Raw genomic sequence first — 17,620 nt, 5'->3', positions numbered from 1 at the left:
AGTCTCTCCTCGTAGCTCATACCTCTCAGCTCGGGTACTAGTCTGGTGGCAAACCTTTGAACCTTTTCCAGTTTAGTCTTATCCTTGACTAGATATGGACTCCATGCTGGGGCTGCATACTCCAGGATTGGCCTGACATATGTGGTATACAAAGTTCTGAATGATTCTTTACACAAGTTTCTGAATGCCGTTCGTATGTTGGCCAGCCTGGCATATGCCGCTGATGTTATCCGCTTGATATGTGCTGCAGGAGACAGGTCTGGCGTGATATCAACCCCCAAGTCTTTTTCCTTCTCTGACTCCTGAAGAATTTCCTCTCCCAGATGATACCTTGTATCTGGCCTCCAGCTCCCTACACCTATCTTCATTACATTACATTTGGTTGGGTTAAACTCTAACAACCATTTGTTCGACCATTCCTTCAGCTTGTCTAGGTCTTCTTGAAGCCTCAAACAGTCCTCTTCTGTTTTAATCCTTCTCATAATTTTAGCATCGTCCGCAAACATTGAGAGAAATGAATCGATACCCTCCGGGAGATCATTTACATATATCAGAAACAAGATAGGACCGAGTACAGAACCCTGTGGGACTCCACTGGTGACTTCACGCCAATCGGAGGTCTCACCCCTCACCGTAACTCTCTGCTTCCTATTGTGTGTGTGTGTGTGTGTGTGTGTGTGTGTGTGTGTGTGTGTGTGTGTGTGTGTGTGTGTGTGTGTGTGTGTGTGTGTGTGTGTGTGTGTGTGTGTGTGTGTGTGTGTGTACTCACCTAGTTGTACTCACCTAGTTGTGTTTGCGGGGGTTGAGCTCTGGCTCTTTGGTCCCGCCTCTCAACCGTCAATCAACAGGTGTACAGATTCATGAGCCTATCGGGCTCTGTCATATCTACACTTGAAACTGTGTATGGAGTCAGCCTCCACCACATCACTTCCTAATGCATTCCATTTGTCAACCACCCTGACACTAAAAAAGTTCTTTCTAATATCTCTGTGGCTCATTTGGGCACTCAGTTTCCACCTGTGTCCCCTTGTGCGTGTTCCCCTTGTGTTAAATAGACTGTCTTTATCTACCCTATCAATCCCCTTCAGAATCTTGAATGTGGTGATCATGTCCCCCCTAACTCTTCTGTCTTCCAGCGAAGTGAGGTTTAATTCCTGTAGTCTCTCCTCGTAGCTCATACCTCTCAGCTCGGGTACTAGTCTGGTGGCAAACCTTTGAACCTTTTCCAGTTTAGTCTTATCCTTGACTAGATATGGACTCCATGCTGGGGCTGCATACTCCAGGATTGGCCTGACATATGTGGTATACAAAGTTCTGAATGATTCTTTACACAAGTTTCTGAATGCCGTTCGTATGTTGGCCAGCCTGGCATATGCCGCTGATGTTATCCGCTTGATATGTGCTGCAGGAGACAGGTCTGGCGTGATATCAACCCCCAAGTCTTTTTCCTTCTCTGACTCCTGAAGAATTTCCTCTCCCAGATGATACCTTGTATCTGGCCTCCTGCTCCCTACACCTATCTTCATTACATTACATTTGGTTGGGTTAAACTCTAACAACCATTTGTTCGACCATTCCTTCAGCTTGTCTAGGTCTTCTTGAAGCCTCAAACAGTCCTCTTCTGTTTTAATCCTTCTCATAATTTTAGCATCGTCCGCAAACATTGAGAGAAATGAATCGATACCCTCCGGGAGATCATTTACATATATCAGAAACAAGATAGGACCGAGTACAGAACCCTGTGGGACTCCACTGGTGACTTCACGCTAATCGGAGGTCTCACCCCTCACCGTAACTCTCTGCTTCCTATTGTGTGTGTGTGTGTGTGTGTGTGTGTGTGTGTGTGTGTGTGTGTACTCACCTATACTCACCTATTTGTGCTTGCGGGGGTTGAGCTTTGGCTCTTTGGTCCCGCCTCTCAACTGTCAATCAACTGGTGTACAGATTCCCGAGCCTACTGGGCTCTATCATATCTACATTTAAAACTGTGTATGGAGTCAGCCTCCACCACATCACTGCCTAATGCATTCCATCCGTTAACTACTCTGACACTAAAAAAGTTCCTTCTAACGTCTCTGTGGCTCATGTGAGTACTCAGTTTCCACCTGTGTCCCCTTGTTCGCGTCCCACCAGTGTTGAATAGTTTATCTTTGTTTACCCGGTCGATTCCTCTGAGGATTTTGTAGGTTGTGATCATGTCTCCCCTTACTCTTCTGTCTTCCAGTGTCGTAAGGTGCATTTCCCGCAGCCTTTCGTCGTAACTCATGCCTCTTAGTTCTGGGACTAGTCTAGTGGCATACCTTTGGACTTTTTCCAGCTTCGTCTTGTGCTTGACAAGGTACGGGCTCCATGCTGGGGCCGCATACTCCAGGATTGGTCTTACATATGTGGTGTACAAGATTCTGAATGATTCCTTACACAGGTTCCTGAACGCTGTTCTGATGTTAGCCAGCCTCGCATATGCCGCAGACGTTATTCTTTTTATGTGGGCTTCAGGAGACAGGTTTGGTGTGATATCAACTCCTAGATCTTTCTCTCTGTTCGTTTCATTAAGTACTTCATCTCCTATTCTGTATCCTGTGTTTGGCCTCCTATTTCCACCACCTAGTTTCATTACTTTGCATTTACTCGGGTTGAACTTCAACAGCCATTTGTTGGACCATTCACTCAGTCTGTCTAGGTCATCTTGTAGCCTCCTACTATCGTCCTCAGTTTCAATCCTCCTCATAATTTTTGCATCATCGGCAAACATTGAGAGAAACGATTCTATACCCTCTGGAAGATCATTTACATATATCAGAAACAGTATAGGTCCAAGGACTGACCCCTGCGGTACTCCACTCGTAACGTCTCGCCAATCTGAGACCTCACCCCTCACACTGACTCGTTGTCTCCTGTTACTTAGGTACTCCTGTATCCAACGGAGTACCTTCCCTTTCACTCCAGCCTGCATCTCCAGTTTTTTCACTAACCTCTTGTGTGGCACTGTGTCAAAGGCTTTCTGACAATCCAAAAATATGCAGTCTGCCCACCCTTCTCTTTCTTGCCTTATTTTTGTTGCCTGGTCGTAGAATTCAAGTAACCCTGTGAGGCAGGACCTGCCATCCCTGAATCCATGTTGATGCTGTGTTACAAAGTTCTTTCGCTCCAGATGTTCCACTAGCTTTCTTCGCACAATCTTCTCCATCAACTTGCATGGTATGCAGGTTAGGGACACTGGTCTGTAATTCAGTGCCTCCTGTCTATCCCCTTTCTTGTATATCGGGACTACGTTAGCCGCTTTCCAAATTTCTGGCAGTTCCCCTGTTGCCAGTGATTTGTTATACACCATGGAGAGCGGGAGGCACAGTTCTTCTGCTCCTTCCTTTAGTATCCAAGGGGAGATTCCATCTGGACCTATAGCCTTTGTCACATCCAATTCTAGTAAACACTTCCTTACTTCCCCGCTGGTAATCTCAAACTCTTCCAGTGGTTCCTGGTTAGCTATTCCCTCTCTTATCTCTGGGATTTCTCCTTGCTCCAAGGTGAAGACCTCCTGGAATTTCTTATTCAGTTCCTCACACACTTCCTTGTCGTTTGTAGTGAATCCTTCTGCCCCTAACCTTAATTTCATAACCTGTTCCTTTACTGTTGTTTTTCTCCTGATGTGGCTATGCAGCAATTTAGGCTGAGTCTTTGCCTTGCTTGCGATGTCATTTTCGTATTGTCTTTCTGCCTCTCTTCTCATCCTAACATATTCATTCCTGGCATTCTGGTATCTTTCTCTGCTCTCCAGTGACCTGTTATTCCTATAGTTTCTCCATGCCCTTTTACTTTGCTGCTTAGCTAGCCTACATCTCTGATTAAACCATGGGTTTCTCATCTTCATTTCACTGTTTTCCTTTTGGACTGGGACAAACTTGTTTGCTGCATCCTTGCATTTTTGCGTGATGTATTCCATCATATCTTGGGCCGTCTTTTCCCTGAGCTCTGTTTCCCATGCTATATCTGCTAGGCATTTTCTTATCTCCTCATAGTTTCCCTTTCGGTATGCTAACCTTTTGGTTTCGGTATCCCTTCTCGAGTTCAATAACCCTTCTTCAATCAGGTACTCAAACACCAATACACTGTGGTCGCTCATTCCTACTGGGTCCTCAAAACTGATTTCTCTTATGTCAGAGTCGTTCAGGGTGAAAACCAGGTCGAGTCTCGCTGGTTCGTCGTTTCCTCTCATCCTTGTGGGTTCACTGACATGCTGGGTTAAGAAGTTTCTAGTCGCCACCTCCAGTAGTTTGGCTCTCCACGTATCCTCGCCTCCATGCGGTTCCTTGTTCTCCCAATCAATCCTGCCGTGATTGAAGTCCCCCATGATGAGCAGGTGGGATCTATTTCTACAGGCAGAAGAGGCTGCCCTCTCAATTATAGTGTTAACTGCCATGTTGTTGCTTTCGTACTCTTGACTGGGTCTTTTGTCATTTGGTGGAGGATTATATATTACTGCTACTACTATCCTTGGTCCTCCCATTGTCATGGTGCCTGCTATGTAGTCTCTGAAACCCTCACAGCCCGGGATAGTCATCTCCTTAAAACTCCATTCCTTTCTCATGAGTAGGGCCACTCCTCCTCCTCCCCTACCTTCCCTCTCTTTCCTTATTATTGTGTACTCCTGGGGAAACACGGCATTCGTTATGATTCCAGAGAGTTTTGTTTCAGTGAGTCCAATTACATCTGGGTTCACTTCTTGTGCTCTTTCCCTTAGTTCACTTGTGTGTGTGTCTTCACTTCACTTCACTCTCACTTCACTTAGTGTGTGTGTGTGTGTGTGTGTGTGTGTGTGTGTGTGTGTGTGTGTGTGTGTGTGTGTGTGTGTGTGTGTGTGTGTGTGTGTGTGTGTGTGTGTGTGTGTGTGTGTGTGTGTGTGTGTGTGTGTGTGTGTACTCACCTAGTTGTACTCACCTAGTTGTGTTTGCGGGGGTTGAGCTCTGGCTCTTTGGTCCCGCCTCTCAACCGTCAATCAACAGGTGTACAGATTCATGAGCCTATCGGGCTCTGTCATATCTACACTTGAAACTGTGTATGGAGTCAGCCTCCACCACATCACTTCCTAATGCATTCCATTTGTCAACCACTCTGACACTAAAAAAGTTCTTTCTAATATCTCTGTGGCTCATTTGGGCACTCAGTTTCCACCTGTGTCCCCTTGTGCGTGTTCCCCTTGTGTTAAATAGACTGTCTTTATCTTCCCTATCAATCCCCTTCAGAATCTTGAATGTGGTGATCATGTCCCCCCTAACTCTTCTGTCTTCCAGCGAAGTGAGGTTTAATTCCTGTAGTCTCTCCTCGTAGCTCATACCTCTCAGCTCGGGTACTAGTCTGGTGGCAAACCTTTGAACCTTTTCCAGTTTAGTCTTATCCTTGACTAGATATGGACTCCATGCTGGGGCTGCATACTCCAGGATTGGCCTGACATATGTGGTATACAAAGTTCTGAATGATTCTTTACACAAGTTTCTGAATGCCGTTCGTATGTTGGCCAGCCTGGCATATGCCGCTGATGTTATCCGCTTGATATGTGCTGCAGGAGACAGGTCTGGCGTGATATCAACCCCCAAGTCTTTTTCCTTCTCTGACTCCTGAAGAATTTCCTCTCCCAGATGATACCTTGTATCTGGCCTCCTGCTCCCTACACCTATCTTCATTACATTGCATTTGGTTGGGTTAAACTCTAACAACCATTTGTTCGACCATTCCTTCAGCTTGTCTAGGTCTTCTTGAAACCTCAAACAGTCCTCTTCTGTTTTAATCCTTCTCATAATTTTAGCATCGTCCGCAAACATTGAGAGAAATGAATCGATACCCTCCGGGAGATCATTTACATATATCAGAAACAAGATAGGACCGAGTACGGAACCCTGTGGGACTCCACTGGTGACTTCACGCCAATCGGAGGTCTCACCCCTCACCGTAACTCTCTGCTTCCTATTGTGTGTGTGTGTGTGTGTGTGTGTGTGTGTGTGTGTGTGTGTGTGTACTCACCTAGTTGTGTTTGCGGGGGTTGAGCTCTGGCTCTTTGGTCCCGCCTCTCAACCGTCAATCAACAGGTGTACAGATTCATGAGCCTATCGGGCTCTGTCATATCTACACTTGAAACTGTGTATGGAGTCAGCCTCCACCACATCACTTCCTAATGCATTCCATTTGTCAACCACTCTGACACTAAAAAAGTTCTTTCTAATATCTCTGTGGCTCATTTGGGCACTCAGTTTCCACCTGTGTCCCCTTGTGCGTGTTCCCCTTGTGTTAAATAGACTGTCTTTATCTACCCTATCAATCCCCTTCAGAATCTTGAATGTGGTGATCATGTCCCCCCTAACTCTTCTGTCTTCCAGCGAAGTGAGGTTTAATTCCTGTAGTCTCTCCTCGTAGCTCATACCTCTCAGCTCGGGTACTAGTCTGGTGGCAAACCTTTGAACCTTTTCCAGTTTAGTCTTATCCTTGACTAGATATGGACTCCATGCTGGGGCTGCATACTCCAGGATTGGCCTGACATATGTGGTATACAAAGTTCTGAATGATTCTTTACACAAGTTTCTGAATGCCGTTCGTATGTTGGCCAGCCTGGCATATGCCGCTGATGTTATCCGCTTGATATGTGCTGCAGGAGACAGGTCTGGCGTGATATCAACCCCCAAGTCTTTTTCCTTCTCTGACTCCTGAAGAATTTCCTCTCCCAGATGATACCTTGTATCTGGCCTCCAGCTCCCTACACCTATCTTCATTACATTACATTTGGTTGGGTTAAACTCTAACAACCATTTGTTCGACCATTCCTTCAGCTTGTCTAGGTCTTCTTGAAGCCTCAAACAGTCCTCTTCTGTTTTAATCCTTCTCATAATTTTAGCATCGTCCGCAAACATTGAGAGAAATGAATCGATACCCTCCGGGAGATCATTTACATATATCAGAAACAAGATAGGACCGAGTACAGAACCCTGTGGGACTCCACTGGTGACTTCACGCCAATCGGAGGTCTCACCCCTCACCGTAACTCTCTGCTTCCTATTGTGTGTGTGTGTGTGTGTGTGTGTGTGTGTGTGTGTGTGTGTGTGTGTGTGTGTGTGTGTGTGTGTGTGTGTGTGTGTGTGTGTGTGTGTGTGTGTGTGTGTGTGTGTGTACTCACCTAGTTGTACTCACCTAGTTGTGTCTGCAGGATCGAGCATTGACTCTTGGATCCCGCCTTTCGAGCATCGGTTGTTTACAGCAATGACTCCTGTCCTATTTCCCTATCATACCTGGTTTTAAAATTATGAATAGTATTTGCTTCCACAACCTGTTCCTGAAGTGCATTCCATTTCCCCACTACTCTCACGCTAAAAGAAAACTTCCTAACATCTCTGTGACTCATCTGAGTTTCAAGCTTCCATCCATGTCCTCTCGTTCTGTTACTATTCCGTGTGAACATTTCGTCTATGTCCACTCTGTCAATTCCTCTGAGTATCTTATACGTTCCTATCATGTCCCCCCTCTCCCTTCTTCTTTCTAGTGTCGTAAGGCACAATTCCCTCAGGCGCTCTTCATACCCCATCCCTCGTAGCTCTGGGACGAGTCTCGTTGCAAACCTCTGAACCTTTTCCAGTTTCATTATATGTTTCTTCAGATGGGGACTCCATGATGAGGCGGCATACTCTAAGACTGGCCTTACGTAGGCAGTGTAAAGCGCCCTAAATGCCTCCTTACTTAGGTTTCTGAATGATGTTCTAACTTTTGCCAGTGTAGAGTACGCTGCTGTCGTTATCCTATTAATATGTGCCTCAGGAGATAGATTAGGTGTTACGTCCACCCCCAGGTCTCTTTCACGCGTCGTTACAGGTAGGCTGTTCCCCTTCATTGTGTACTGTCCCTTTGGTCTCCTATCTCCTAGTCCCATTTCCATAACTTTACATTTGCTCGTGTTGAATTCTAGTAGCCATTTCTCTGACCATCTCTGCAATCTGTTCAGGTCCTCTTGGAGGATCCTGCAATCCTCATCTGTCACAACTCTTCTCATCAACTTTGCATCATCCGCAAACATCGACATGCAGGACTCTACGCCTGTAAACATGTCGTTAACATATACAAGAAATAGAATTGGTCCCAGCACCGATCCTTGTGGTACTCCACTTGTTACTGTTCGCCAGTCCGACTTCTCGCCCCTTACCGTAACTCTTTGGCTCCTTCCTGTTAGGTAGTTCCTTATCCATTCTAGGACCTTTCCCCCCACCCCCGCCTGCCTCTCGAGCTTGAACAGCAGTCTCATGTGCGGTACTGTATCAAAGGCTTTTTGGCAGTCCAGAAATATGCAGTCTGCCCAACCATCTCTGTCCTGTCTTATCCTCGTTATTTTATCATAGAATTCCAGAAGGTTTGTTAGGCACGATTTCCCTGTCCAGAACCCATGTTGATGTTTGTTCACAAACCTAATGTTCTCCAGGTGTGCAACCAGTCGCAGCCTAATTATTCTTTCCAGTATTTTACAGGGGATGCTTGTCAGTGATACAGGTCTGTAGTTAAGTGCCTCCTCCCTATCTCCTTTCTTGAAGATCGGCACGACATTTGCCTTCTTCCAGCAACTGGGCAATTCTCCTGACATAAGTGACTCATTAAAGATCATTGCCAGAGGCACGCTGAGGGCCTGTGCTGCTTCTTTTAGTATCCACGGTGATACTTTGTCTGGTCCAACTGCTTTAGTTGCATCTAGAGTTGTCAACTGTTTCATTACCTCCTCTGCTGTCACCTCTATATCTGATAGTCTTTCATCTAGGGTACCCCCTTCCAACAATGGGAGCTGCTCAGGCTCGGTAGTGAACACTCCATGGAAACTGGCATTCAGTGCCTCGCAGATTTCCTTGTCACTTTCAGTATATGCCCCCTCTGTCTTCCTTAGTCTTGTCACTTGGTCGTTCACCGACATTTTTCTTCTTATATGACTGTGTAGTAACTTGGGTTGTTTTTTCGCTTTGATTGCAATATCGTTCTCATAGTCCCTTTCCGATGTTCGTCTTATGTTAATGTAATCGTTCCTAGCTCTGTTGTATCTGCTTCTGTTGTCCTCTGTTCTTTGTCTTCTGTACTTCCTCCACTCCCGTCTGCTGGCCATTTTTGCTTCCTGACACTGTCTATTAAACCATGGGTTATTATATTCCTTCTTATTTTTTCCCTTTACCGTTGGTATAAATCTCTCTTCGGCCTCCTGGCATTTCTGTATGACTAGGTCCATCATATCCTGGACTGTTTTTCCTCTAATTTCTTCCTCCCACTGCACTTCACCCAGATAGTCCCTTATCCTCATATAGTCCCCTTTCCTGTAGTCAGCTCTCCTTTCCCAGATCTCTTGTCCCATGGTCATAAGTTTGAATTCCATCATGTAGTCAAAGACTAGGACACAATGGTCACTGGCCCCTAGAGGTATTTCATGCTCTAAATTCTCGATATCTTCTACGTTCTGGGTGAAAATCAGGTCTAATAGGCTCGGTGCATCTCCTCCTCTTTCCCTTGTGTCTTCCTTCACATGTTGTGTCAGGAAATTCCTGTCTACAACATCTACTAATTTTGCTCCCCACGTTTCGTCCCCTCCATGGGGATTCCTTGATTCCCAATTTATCTCTCCATGATTTAGGTCCCCCATGATCAGCAGCTTCGCTCTCATTCTGTGGGCTAGTGTTGCTGCCTTCTGCAGTTCATCTATACATGCTTTGTTGTTGTCATCATACTCCTGCCTGGGTCTTCTACTGTTTGGTGGGGGATTGTAGATTACCAGGATCACAATCTTCCTCCCATCTACTGTCAGAGTTCCATGTATGAAGCTTGTGCACTCATTGGTAACTCGATTTCCCAGGTCTTCAAACTTCCATTTCCGCTTTATTAGGAGTGCTACTCCCCCTCCCTGTCTCTGTGTCCTCTCTTTTCGTATCACCTGGTACCCTTCAGGAAAGATTGCATCTGAGATCATGTCATTAATTTTAGTTTCCACAATTGCAACTATGTCAGGATCTGCTTCACTCACTCTTTCTTTTATCTCTTCTGCTTTATTAGATACCCCATCAGCATTGGTGTACCAAACCTTGAGATTCTTCATGGAAACTCTTGTACCAGAGTTCTCCCTTTCTCTGGGGGTCTGGGGGGATCTGGGGGATGTCTGGGGGGTGACTGGGGGCAGAGGGGATCTGGGGGATCTGGGGGGTGTCTGGGGGATGACTGGGGGCGGGGAGGGTCCGGGGGATGTCCGGGGGGATCCGGGGGGTGTCTGGGGGGGTCCGGGGGGTGTATGGGGGGTGAAAGAGTTCAGGAGGGGGGTGTTCAGAAAGAGTGCTTGGGGGGCTACTGGGGGCTGGGCTTCTAGGAAGGTAGGTAGGAGGGTCTGGGGTAGGGCCTGGGTAGGTAGGTCTGGAGTAGGAAGGGCATACTGGGTCTGAAGATTGGGGAGGGCATAGAGGGGTTGGGAGATAGCGTAAGGTTGGGAGACAGATAGAGGTTGAGAGGTTGGGAGGGGGAAGGATAGAGGGGGTGGGGGGGACCTCCCACCTCCCTCGCAAGGGTGGGGGGTCACATGGAAGGAGAGGGGATGAGGAGGGGTGAGGGCTGGGTAGGCTTTGGGTGTTGAGAGGATGAGGTCTGGGTGGGTTCTTGGGGTTGAGGGGATGAGGTCTGGATGGGTTTTGGGGGTTGAGGGGATGAGAGCTGGGTGGGTTTTGGGGGTTGAGGGGATGAGGGCTGGACGGGTTTTGGGGGCTGAGGTGATGAGGGGGTCCTTGGAATGTGGGATGAATTTGACTCCAGTGGGGTCAGAGGGGTCAAGGGATGTGCTGGGGAGATAAGCAGGGGCGGCTGATTTGGGGAAGGGGTGACCTGAGAAGCACTTGTGAGCTGGTTAGCATGGGGTGGTTTAGCACTGGGGTGTGTAGCTGCGCTCAAATGGGAAGAGTCGTACTGTTGTTTGCTTGCTCTGTGGGCAATCTGTTCCTCCTTCGTCATGAATTTGTCAATAAATACGTTGTAGTAATTTTCGCTACCTCTGAGTAGGTGTTTGTGATGCAGTATGTAATCCACTGCCTCTTCGTTAGTGAACTGTACCAGGACAGGTCGTTTCCTGTTACAGTTGTATGGTCCAATGCGTCGGTGGACTTGCACCTCATTCCCTGCCATCTGGGCTCTCATGTCTCTCAAGATCCCCTGTAGTTCCAAATCCTCAATCTCCATCCTTTCCTGCCTCGATGGTGCCCTGGCTTCAAGTAATCCATGGATTATGATTGTCCTCTTTCTCAGTTCATGGTCATGCTGGTGGCCCTCTCCCTGGCTGACCCCCACCCCTCCTACACCCGCTACTCCACCTACTACTACTCCCCCTTCCCCTGCCAAGCTTCCCTTATTCCTGCCAAATTCATTAGTAAGCCTAGATATTTCTCCTTGCCATTCTACCCTGCTCTTCCTGATTTCCTCTTGAATATAATCCATAAACTCTTGTTTGAGTCTTTGAACCTCGCCCTGTATCTTATTAAAGACTTCACTTTTAATCCCCTGGATTAGATCACCTATCCAAACATCCCTCTTCTCTACAAATTTCCCAATCATCTTCTCCACAAACCTATCTTCTTCCTCAATCATAATACTGTTGGACCTAGACACCCTTCCTGACCTATTCATTGCTATAATGCAACCTTACCCACAGGGGTTCCAAGTATCTTACCGTCCTGCTAACACAATAGGTGAGTGAATCTCCAAGCGTCGTCCCACGTGGTGGTAGAAGGTTGCTGCCGGGGTGAGGTCACGCGGTCAGAGGTCGGTGAGGTCTGCTCCCACACTGCCACAATTACTTCCTCAACTATTTTGAATTACGCTATTTAAACTGTTTTTCTTCACTACCTTATGGCTCTGGCCAAAACTCAAGGTTTTTTCATTCACTTGTACACACTTTTTCACTTCGAAGTTGCCTGATTACCCCTCCCACTCAACTAGTGAGACAGGAGCTCCCAACCCACGTCCACCCAACACGATGGTCACAAGACAAGTGTGTGTGTGTGTGTGTGTGTGTGTGTGTGTGTGTGTGTGTGTGTGTGTGTGTGTGTGTGTGTGTGTGTGTGTGTGTGTGTGTGTGTGTGTGTGTGTGTGTGTGTGTGTGTGTGTGTGTGTGTGTGTGTGTGTGTGTGTGTGTGTGTGTGTGTGTGTGTGTGTGTGTGTGTACTCACCTAGTTGTACTCACCTAGTTGTGTTTGCGGGGGTTGAGCTCTGGCTCTTTGGTCCCGCCTCTCAACCGTCAATCAACAGGTGTACAGATTCATGAGCCTATCGGGCTCTGTCATATCTACACTTGAAACTGTGTATGGAGTCAGCCTCCACCACATCACTTCCTAATGCATTCCATTTGTCAACCACACTGACACTAAAAAAGTTCTTTCTAATATCTCTGTGGCTCATTTGGGCACTCAGTTTCCACCTGTGTCCCCTTGTGCGTGTTCCCCTTGTGTTAAATAAACTGTCTTTATCTACCCTATCAATCCCCTTCAGAATCTTGAATGTGGTGATCATGTCCCCCCTAACTCTTCTGTCTTCCAGCGAAGTGAGGTTTAATTCCTGTAGTCTCTCCTCGTAGCTCATACCTCTCAGCTCGGGTACTAGTCTGGTGGCAAACCTTTGAACCTTTTCCAGTTTAGTCTTATCCTTGACTAGATATGGACTCCATGCTGGGGCTGCATACTCCAGGATTGGCCTGACATATGTGGTATACAAAGTTCTGAATGATTCTTTACACAAGTTTCTGAATGCCGTTCGTATGTTGGCCAGCCTGGCATATGCCGCTGATGTTATCCGCTTGATATGTGCTGCAGGAGACAGGTCTGGCGTGATATCAACCCCCAAGTCTTTTTCCTTCTCTGACTCCTGAAGAATTTCCTCTCCCAGATGATACCTTGTATCTGGCCTCCTGCTCCCTACACCTATCTTCATTACATTACATTTGGTTGGGTTAAACTCTAACAACCATTTGTTCGACCATTCCTTCAGCTTGTCTAGGTCTTCTTGAAGCCTCAAACAGTCCTCTTCTGTTTTAATCCTTCTCATAATTTTAGCATCGTCCGCAAACATTGAGAGAAATGAATCGATACCCTCCGGGAGATCATTTACATATATCAGAAACAAGATAGGACCCAGTACAGAACCCTGTGGGACTCCACTGGTGACTTCACGCCAATCGGAGGTCTAACCCCTCACCGTAACTCTCTGCTTCCTATTGTGTGTGTGTGTGTGTGTGTGTGTGTGTGTGTGTGTGTGTGTGTGTGTGTGTGTGTGTGTGTGTGTGTGTGTGTGTGTGTGTGTGTGTGTGTGTGTGTGTGTGTGTGTGTGTACTCACCTAGTTGTACTCACCTAGTTGTGTTTGCGGGGGTTGAGCTCTGGCTCTTTGGTCCCGCCTCTCAACCGTCAATCAACAGGTGTACAGATTCATGAGCCTATCGGGCTCTGTCATATCTACACTTGAAACTGTGTATGGAGTCAGCCTCCACCACATCACTTCCTAATGCATTCCATTTGTCAACCACACTGACACTAAAAAAGTTCTTTCTAATATCTCTGTGGCTCATTTGGGCACTCAGTTTCCACCTGTGTCCCCTTGTGCGTGTTCCCCTTGTGTTAAATAAACTGTCTTTATCTACCCTATCAATCCCCTTCAGAATCTTGAATGTGGTGATCATGTCCCCCCTAACTCTTCTGTCTTCCAGCGAAGTGAGGTTTAATTCCTGTAGTCTCTCCTCGTAGCTCATACCTCTCAGCTCGGGTACTAGTCTGGTGGCAAACCTTTGAACCTTTTCCAGTTTAGTCTTATCCTTGACTAGATATGGACTCCATGCTGGGGCTGCATACTCCAGGATTGGCCTGACATATGTGGTATACAAAGTTCTGAATGATTCTTTACACAAGTTTCTGAATGCCGTTCGTATGTTGGCCAGCCTGGCATATGCCGCTGATGTTATCCGCTTGATATGTGCTGCAGGAGACAGGTCTGGCGTGATATCAACCCCCAAGTCTTTTTCCTTCTCTGACTCCTGAAGAATTTCCTCTCCCAGATGATACCTTGTATCTGGCCTCCTGCTCCCTACACCTATCTTCATTACATTACATTTGGTTGGGTTAAACTCTAACAACCATTTGTTCGACCATTCCTTCAGCTTGTCTAGGTCTTCTTGAAGCCTCAAACAGTCCTCTTCTGTTTTAATCCTTCTCATAATTTTAGCATCGTCCGCAAACATTGAGAGAAATGAATCGATACCCTCCGGGAGATCATTTACATATATCAGAAACAAGATAGGACCGAGTACAGAACCCTGTGGGACTCCACTGGTGACTTCACGCCAATCGGAGGTCTAACCCCTCACCGTAACTCTCTGCTTCCTATTGTGTGTGTGTGTGTGTGTGTGTGTGTGTGTGTGTGTGTGTGTGTGTGTGTGTGTGTGTGTGTGTGTGTGTGTGTGTGTGTGTGTGTGTGTGTGTGTGTGTACTCACCTAGTTGTACTCACCTAGTTGTGTTTGCGGGGGTTGAGCTCTGGCTCTTTGGTCCCGCCTCTCAACCGTCAATCAACAGGTGTACAGATTCATGAGCCTATCGGGCTCTGTCATATCTACACTTGAAACTGTGTATGGAGTCAGCCTCCACCACATCACTTCCTAATGCATTCCATTTGTCAACCACTCTGACACTAAAAAAGTTCTTTCTAATATCTCTGTGGCTCATTTGGGCACTCAGTTTCCACCTGTGTCCCCTTGTGCGTGTTCCCCTTGTGTTAAATAGACTGTCTTTATCTACCCTATCAATCCCCTTCAGAATCTTGAATGTGGTGATCATGTCCCCCCTAACTCTTCTGTCTTCCAGCGAAGTGAGGTTTAATTCCTGTAGTCTCTCCTCGTAGCTCATACCTCTCAGCTCGGGTACTAGTCTGGTGGCAAACCTTTGAACCTTTTCCAGTTTAGTCTTATCCTTGACTAGATATGGACTCCATGCTGGGGCTGCATACTCCAGGATTGGCCTGACATATGTGGTATACAAAGTTCTGAATGATTCTTTACACAAGTTTCTGAATGCCGTTCGTATGTTGGCCAGCCTGGCATATGCCGCTGATGTTATCCGCTTGATATGTGCTGCAGGAGACAGGTCTGGCGTGATATCAACCCCCAAGTCTTTTTCCTTCTCTGACTCCTGAAGAATTTCCTCTCCCAGATGATACCTTGTATCTGGCCTCCTGCTCCCTACACCTATCTTCATTACATTACATTTGGTTGGGTTAAACTCTAACAACCATTTGTTCGACCATTCCTTCAGCTTGTCTAGGTCTTCTTGAAGCCTCAAACAGTCCTCTTCTGTTTTAATCCTTCTCATAATTTTAGCATCGTCCGCAAACATTGAGAGAAATGAATCGATACCCTCCGGGAGATCATTTACATATATCAGAAACAAGATAGGACCCAGTACAGAACCCTGTGGGACTCCACTGGTGACTTCACGCCAATCGGAGGTCTAACCCCTCACCGTAACTCTCTGCTTCCTATTGTGTGTGTGTGTGTGTGTGTGTGTGTGTGTGTGTGTGTGTGTGTGTGTGTGTGTGTGTGTGTGTGTGTGTGTGTGTGTGTGTGTGTGTGTACTCACCTAGTTGTACTCACCTAGTTGTGTTTGCGGGGGTTGAGCTCTGGCTCTTTGGTCCCGCCTCTCAACCGTCAATCAACAGGTGTACAGATTCATGAGCCTATCGGGCTCTGTCATATCTACACTTGAAACTGTGTATGGAGTCAGCCTCCACCACATCACTTCCTAATGCATTCCATTTGTCAACCACTCTGACACTAAAAAAGTTCTTTCTAATATCTCTGTGGCTCATTTGGGCACTCAGTTTCCACCTGTGTCCCCTTGTGCGTGTTCCCCTTGTGTTAAATAGACTGTCTTTATCTACCCTATCAATCCCCTTCAGAATCTTGAATGTGGTGATCATGTCCCCCCTAACTCTTCTGTCTTCCAGCGAAGTGAGGTTTAATTCCTGTAGTCTCTCCTCGTAGCTCATACCTCTCAGCTCGGGTACTAGTCTGGTGGCAAACCTTTGAACCTTTTCCAATTTAGTCTTATCCTTGACTAGATACGGACTCCATGCTGGGGCTGCATACTCCAGGATTGGCCTGACATATGTGGTATACAAAGTTCTGAATGATTCTTTACACAAGTTTCTGAATGCCGTTCGTATGTTGGCCAGCCTGGCATATGCCGCTGATGTTATCCGCTTGATATGTGCTGCAGGAGACAGGTCTGGCGTGATATCAACCCCCAAGTCTTTTTCCTTCTCTGACTCCTGAAGAATTTCCTCTCCCAGATGATACCTTGTATCTGGCCTCCTGCTCCCTACACCTATCTTCATTACATTACATTTGGTTGGGTTAAACTCTAACAACCATTTGTTCGACCATTCCTTCAGCTTGTCTAGGTCTTCTTGAAGCCTCAAACAGTCCTCTTCTGTTCTAATCCTTCTCATAATTTTAGCATCGTCCGCAAACATTGAGAGAAATGAATCGATACCCTCCGGGAGATCATTTACATATATCAGAAACAAGATAGGACCGAGTACAGAACCCTGTGGGACTCCACTGGTGACTTCACGCCAATCGGAGGTCTCACCCCTCACCGTAACTCTCTGCTTCCTATTGTGTGTGTGTGTGTGTGTGTGTGTGTGTGTGTGTGTGTGTGTGTGTGTGTGTGTGTGTGTGTGTGTGTGTGTGTGTGTGTGTGTGTGTGTGTGTGTGTGTGTGTGTGTGTGTGTGTGTGTGTGTGTGTGTGTGTGTGTGTGTGTGTGTGTGTGTGTGTGTGTGTGTGTGTGTGTGTGTGTGTGTGTGTGTGTGTGTGTGTGTGTGTGTGTGTGTGTGTGTGTGTGTGTGTGTGTGTGTGTGTGTGTGTGTGTGTGTGTGTGTGTGTGTGTGTGTGTGTGTGTGTGTGTGTGTGTGTGTGTGTGTGTGTGTGTGTGTGTGTGTGTGTGTGTGTGTGTGTGTGTGTGTGTGTGTGTGTGTGTGTGTGTGTGTGTGTGTGTGTGTGTGTGTGTGTGTGTGTGTGTGTGTGTGTGTGTGTGTGTGTGTGTGTGTGTGTGTGTGTGTGTGTGTGTGTGTGTGTGTGTGTGTGTGTGTGTGTGTGTGTGTGTGTGTGTGTGTGTGTGTGTGTGTGTGTGTGTGTGTGTGTGTGTGTGTGTGTGTGTGTGTGTGTGTGTGTGTGTGTGTGTGTGTGTGTGTGTGTGTGTGTGTGTGTGTGTGTGTGTGTGTGTGTGTGTGTGTGTGTGTGTGTGTGTGTGTGTGTGTGTGTGTGTGTGTGTGTGTGTGTGTGTGTGTGTGTGTGTGTGTGTGTGTGTGTGTGTGTGTGTGTGTGTGTGTGTGTGTGTGTGTGTGTGTGTGTGTGTGTGTGTGTGTGTGTGTGTGTGTGTGTGTGTGTGTGTGTGTGTGTGTGTGTGTGTGTGTGTGTGTGTGTGTGTGTGTGTGTGTGTGTGTGTGTGTGTGTGTGTGTGTGTGTGTGTGTGTGTGTGTGTGTGTGTGTGTGGTGTGTGTGTGTGTGTGTGTGTGTGTGTGTGTGTGTGTGTGTGTGTGGTGTGTGTGT

Source organism: Procambarus clarkii, chromosome 54 (genome assembly GCF_040958095.1).
Source record: "Procambarus clarkii isolate CNS0578487 chromosome 54, FALCON_Pclarkii_2.0, whole genome shotgun sequence".
NCBI classification, from domain to species: domain Eukaryota; kingdom Metazoa; phylum Arthropoda; class Malacostraca; order Decapoda; family Cambaridae; genus Procambarus; species Procambarus clarkii.
This window is presented reverse-complemented; position numbering follows the sequence as displayed.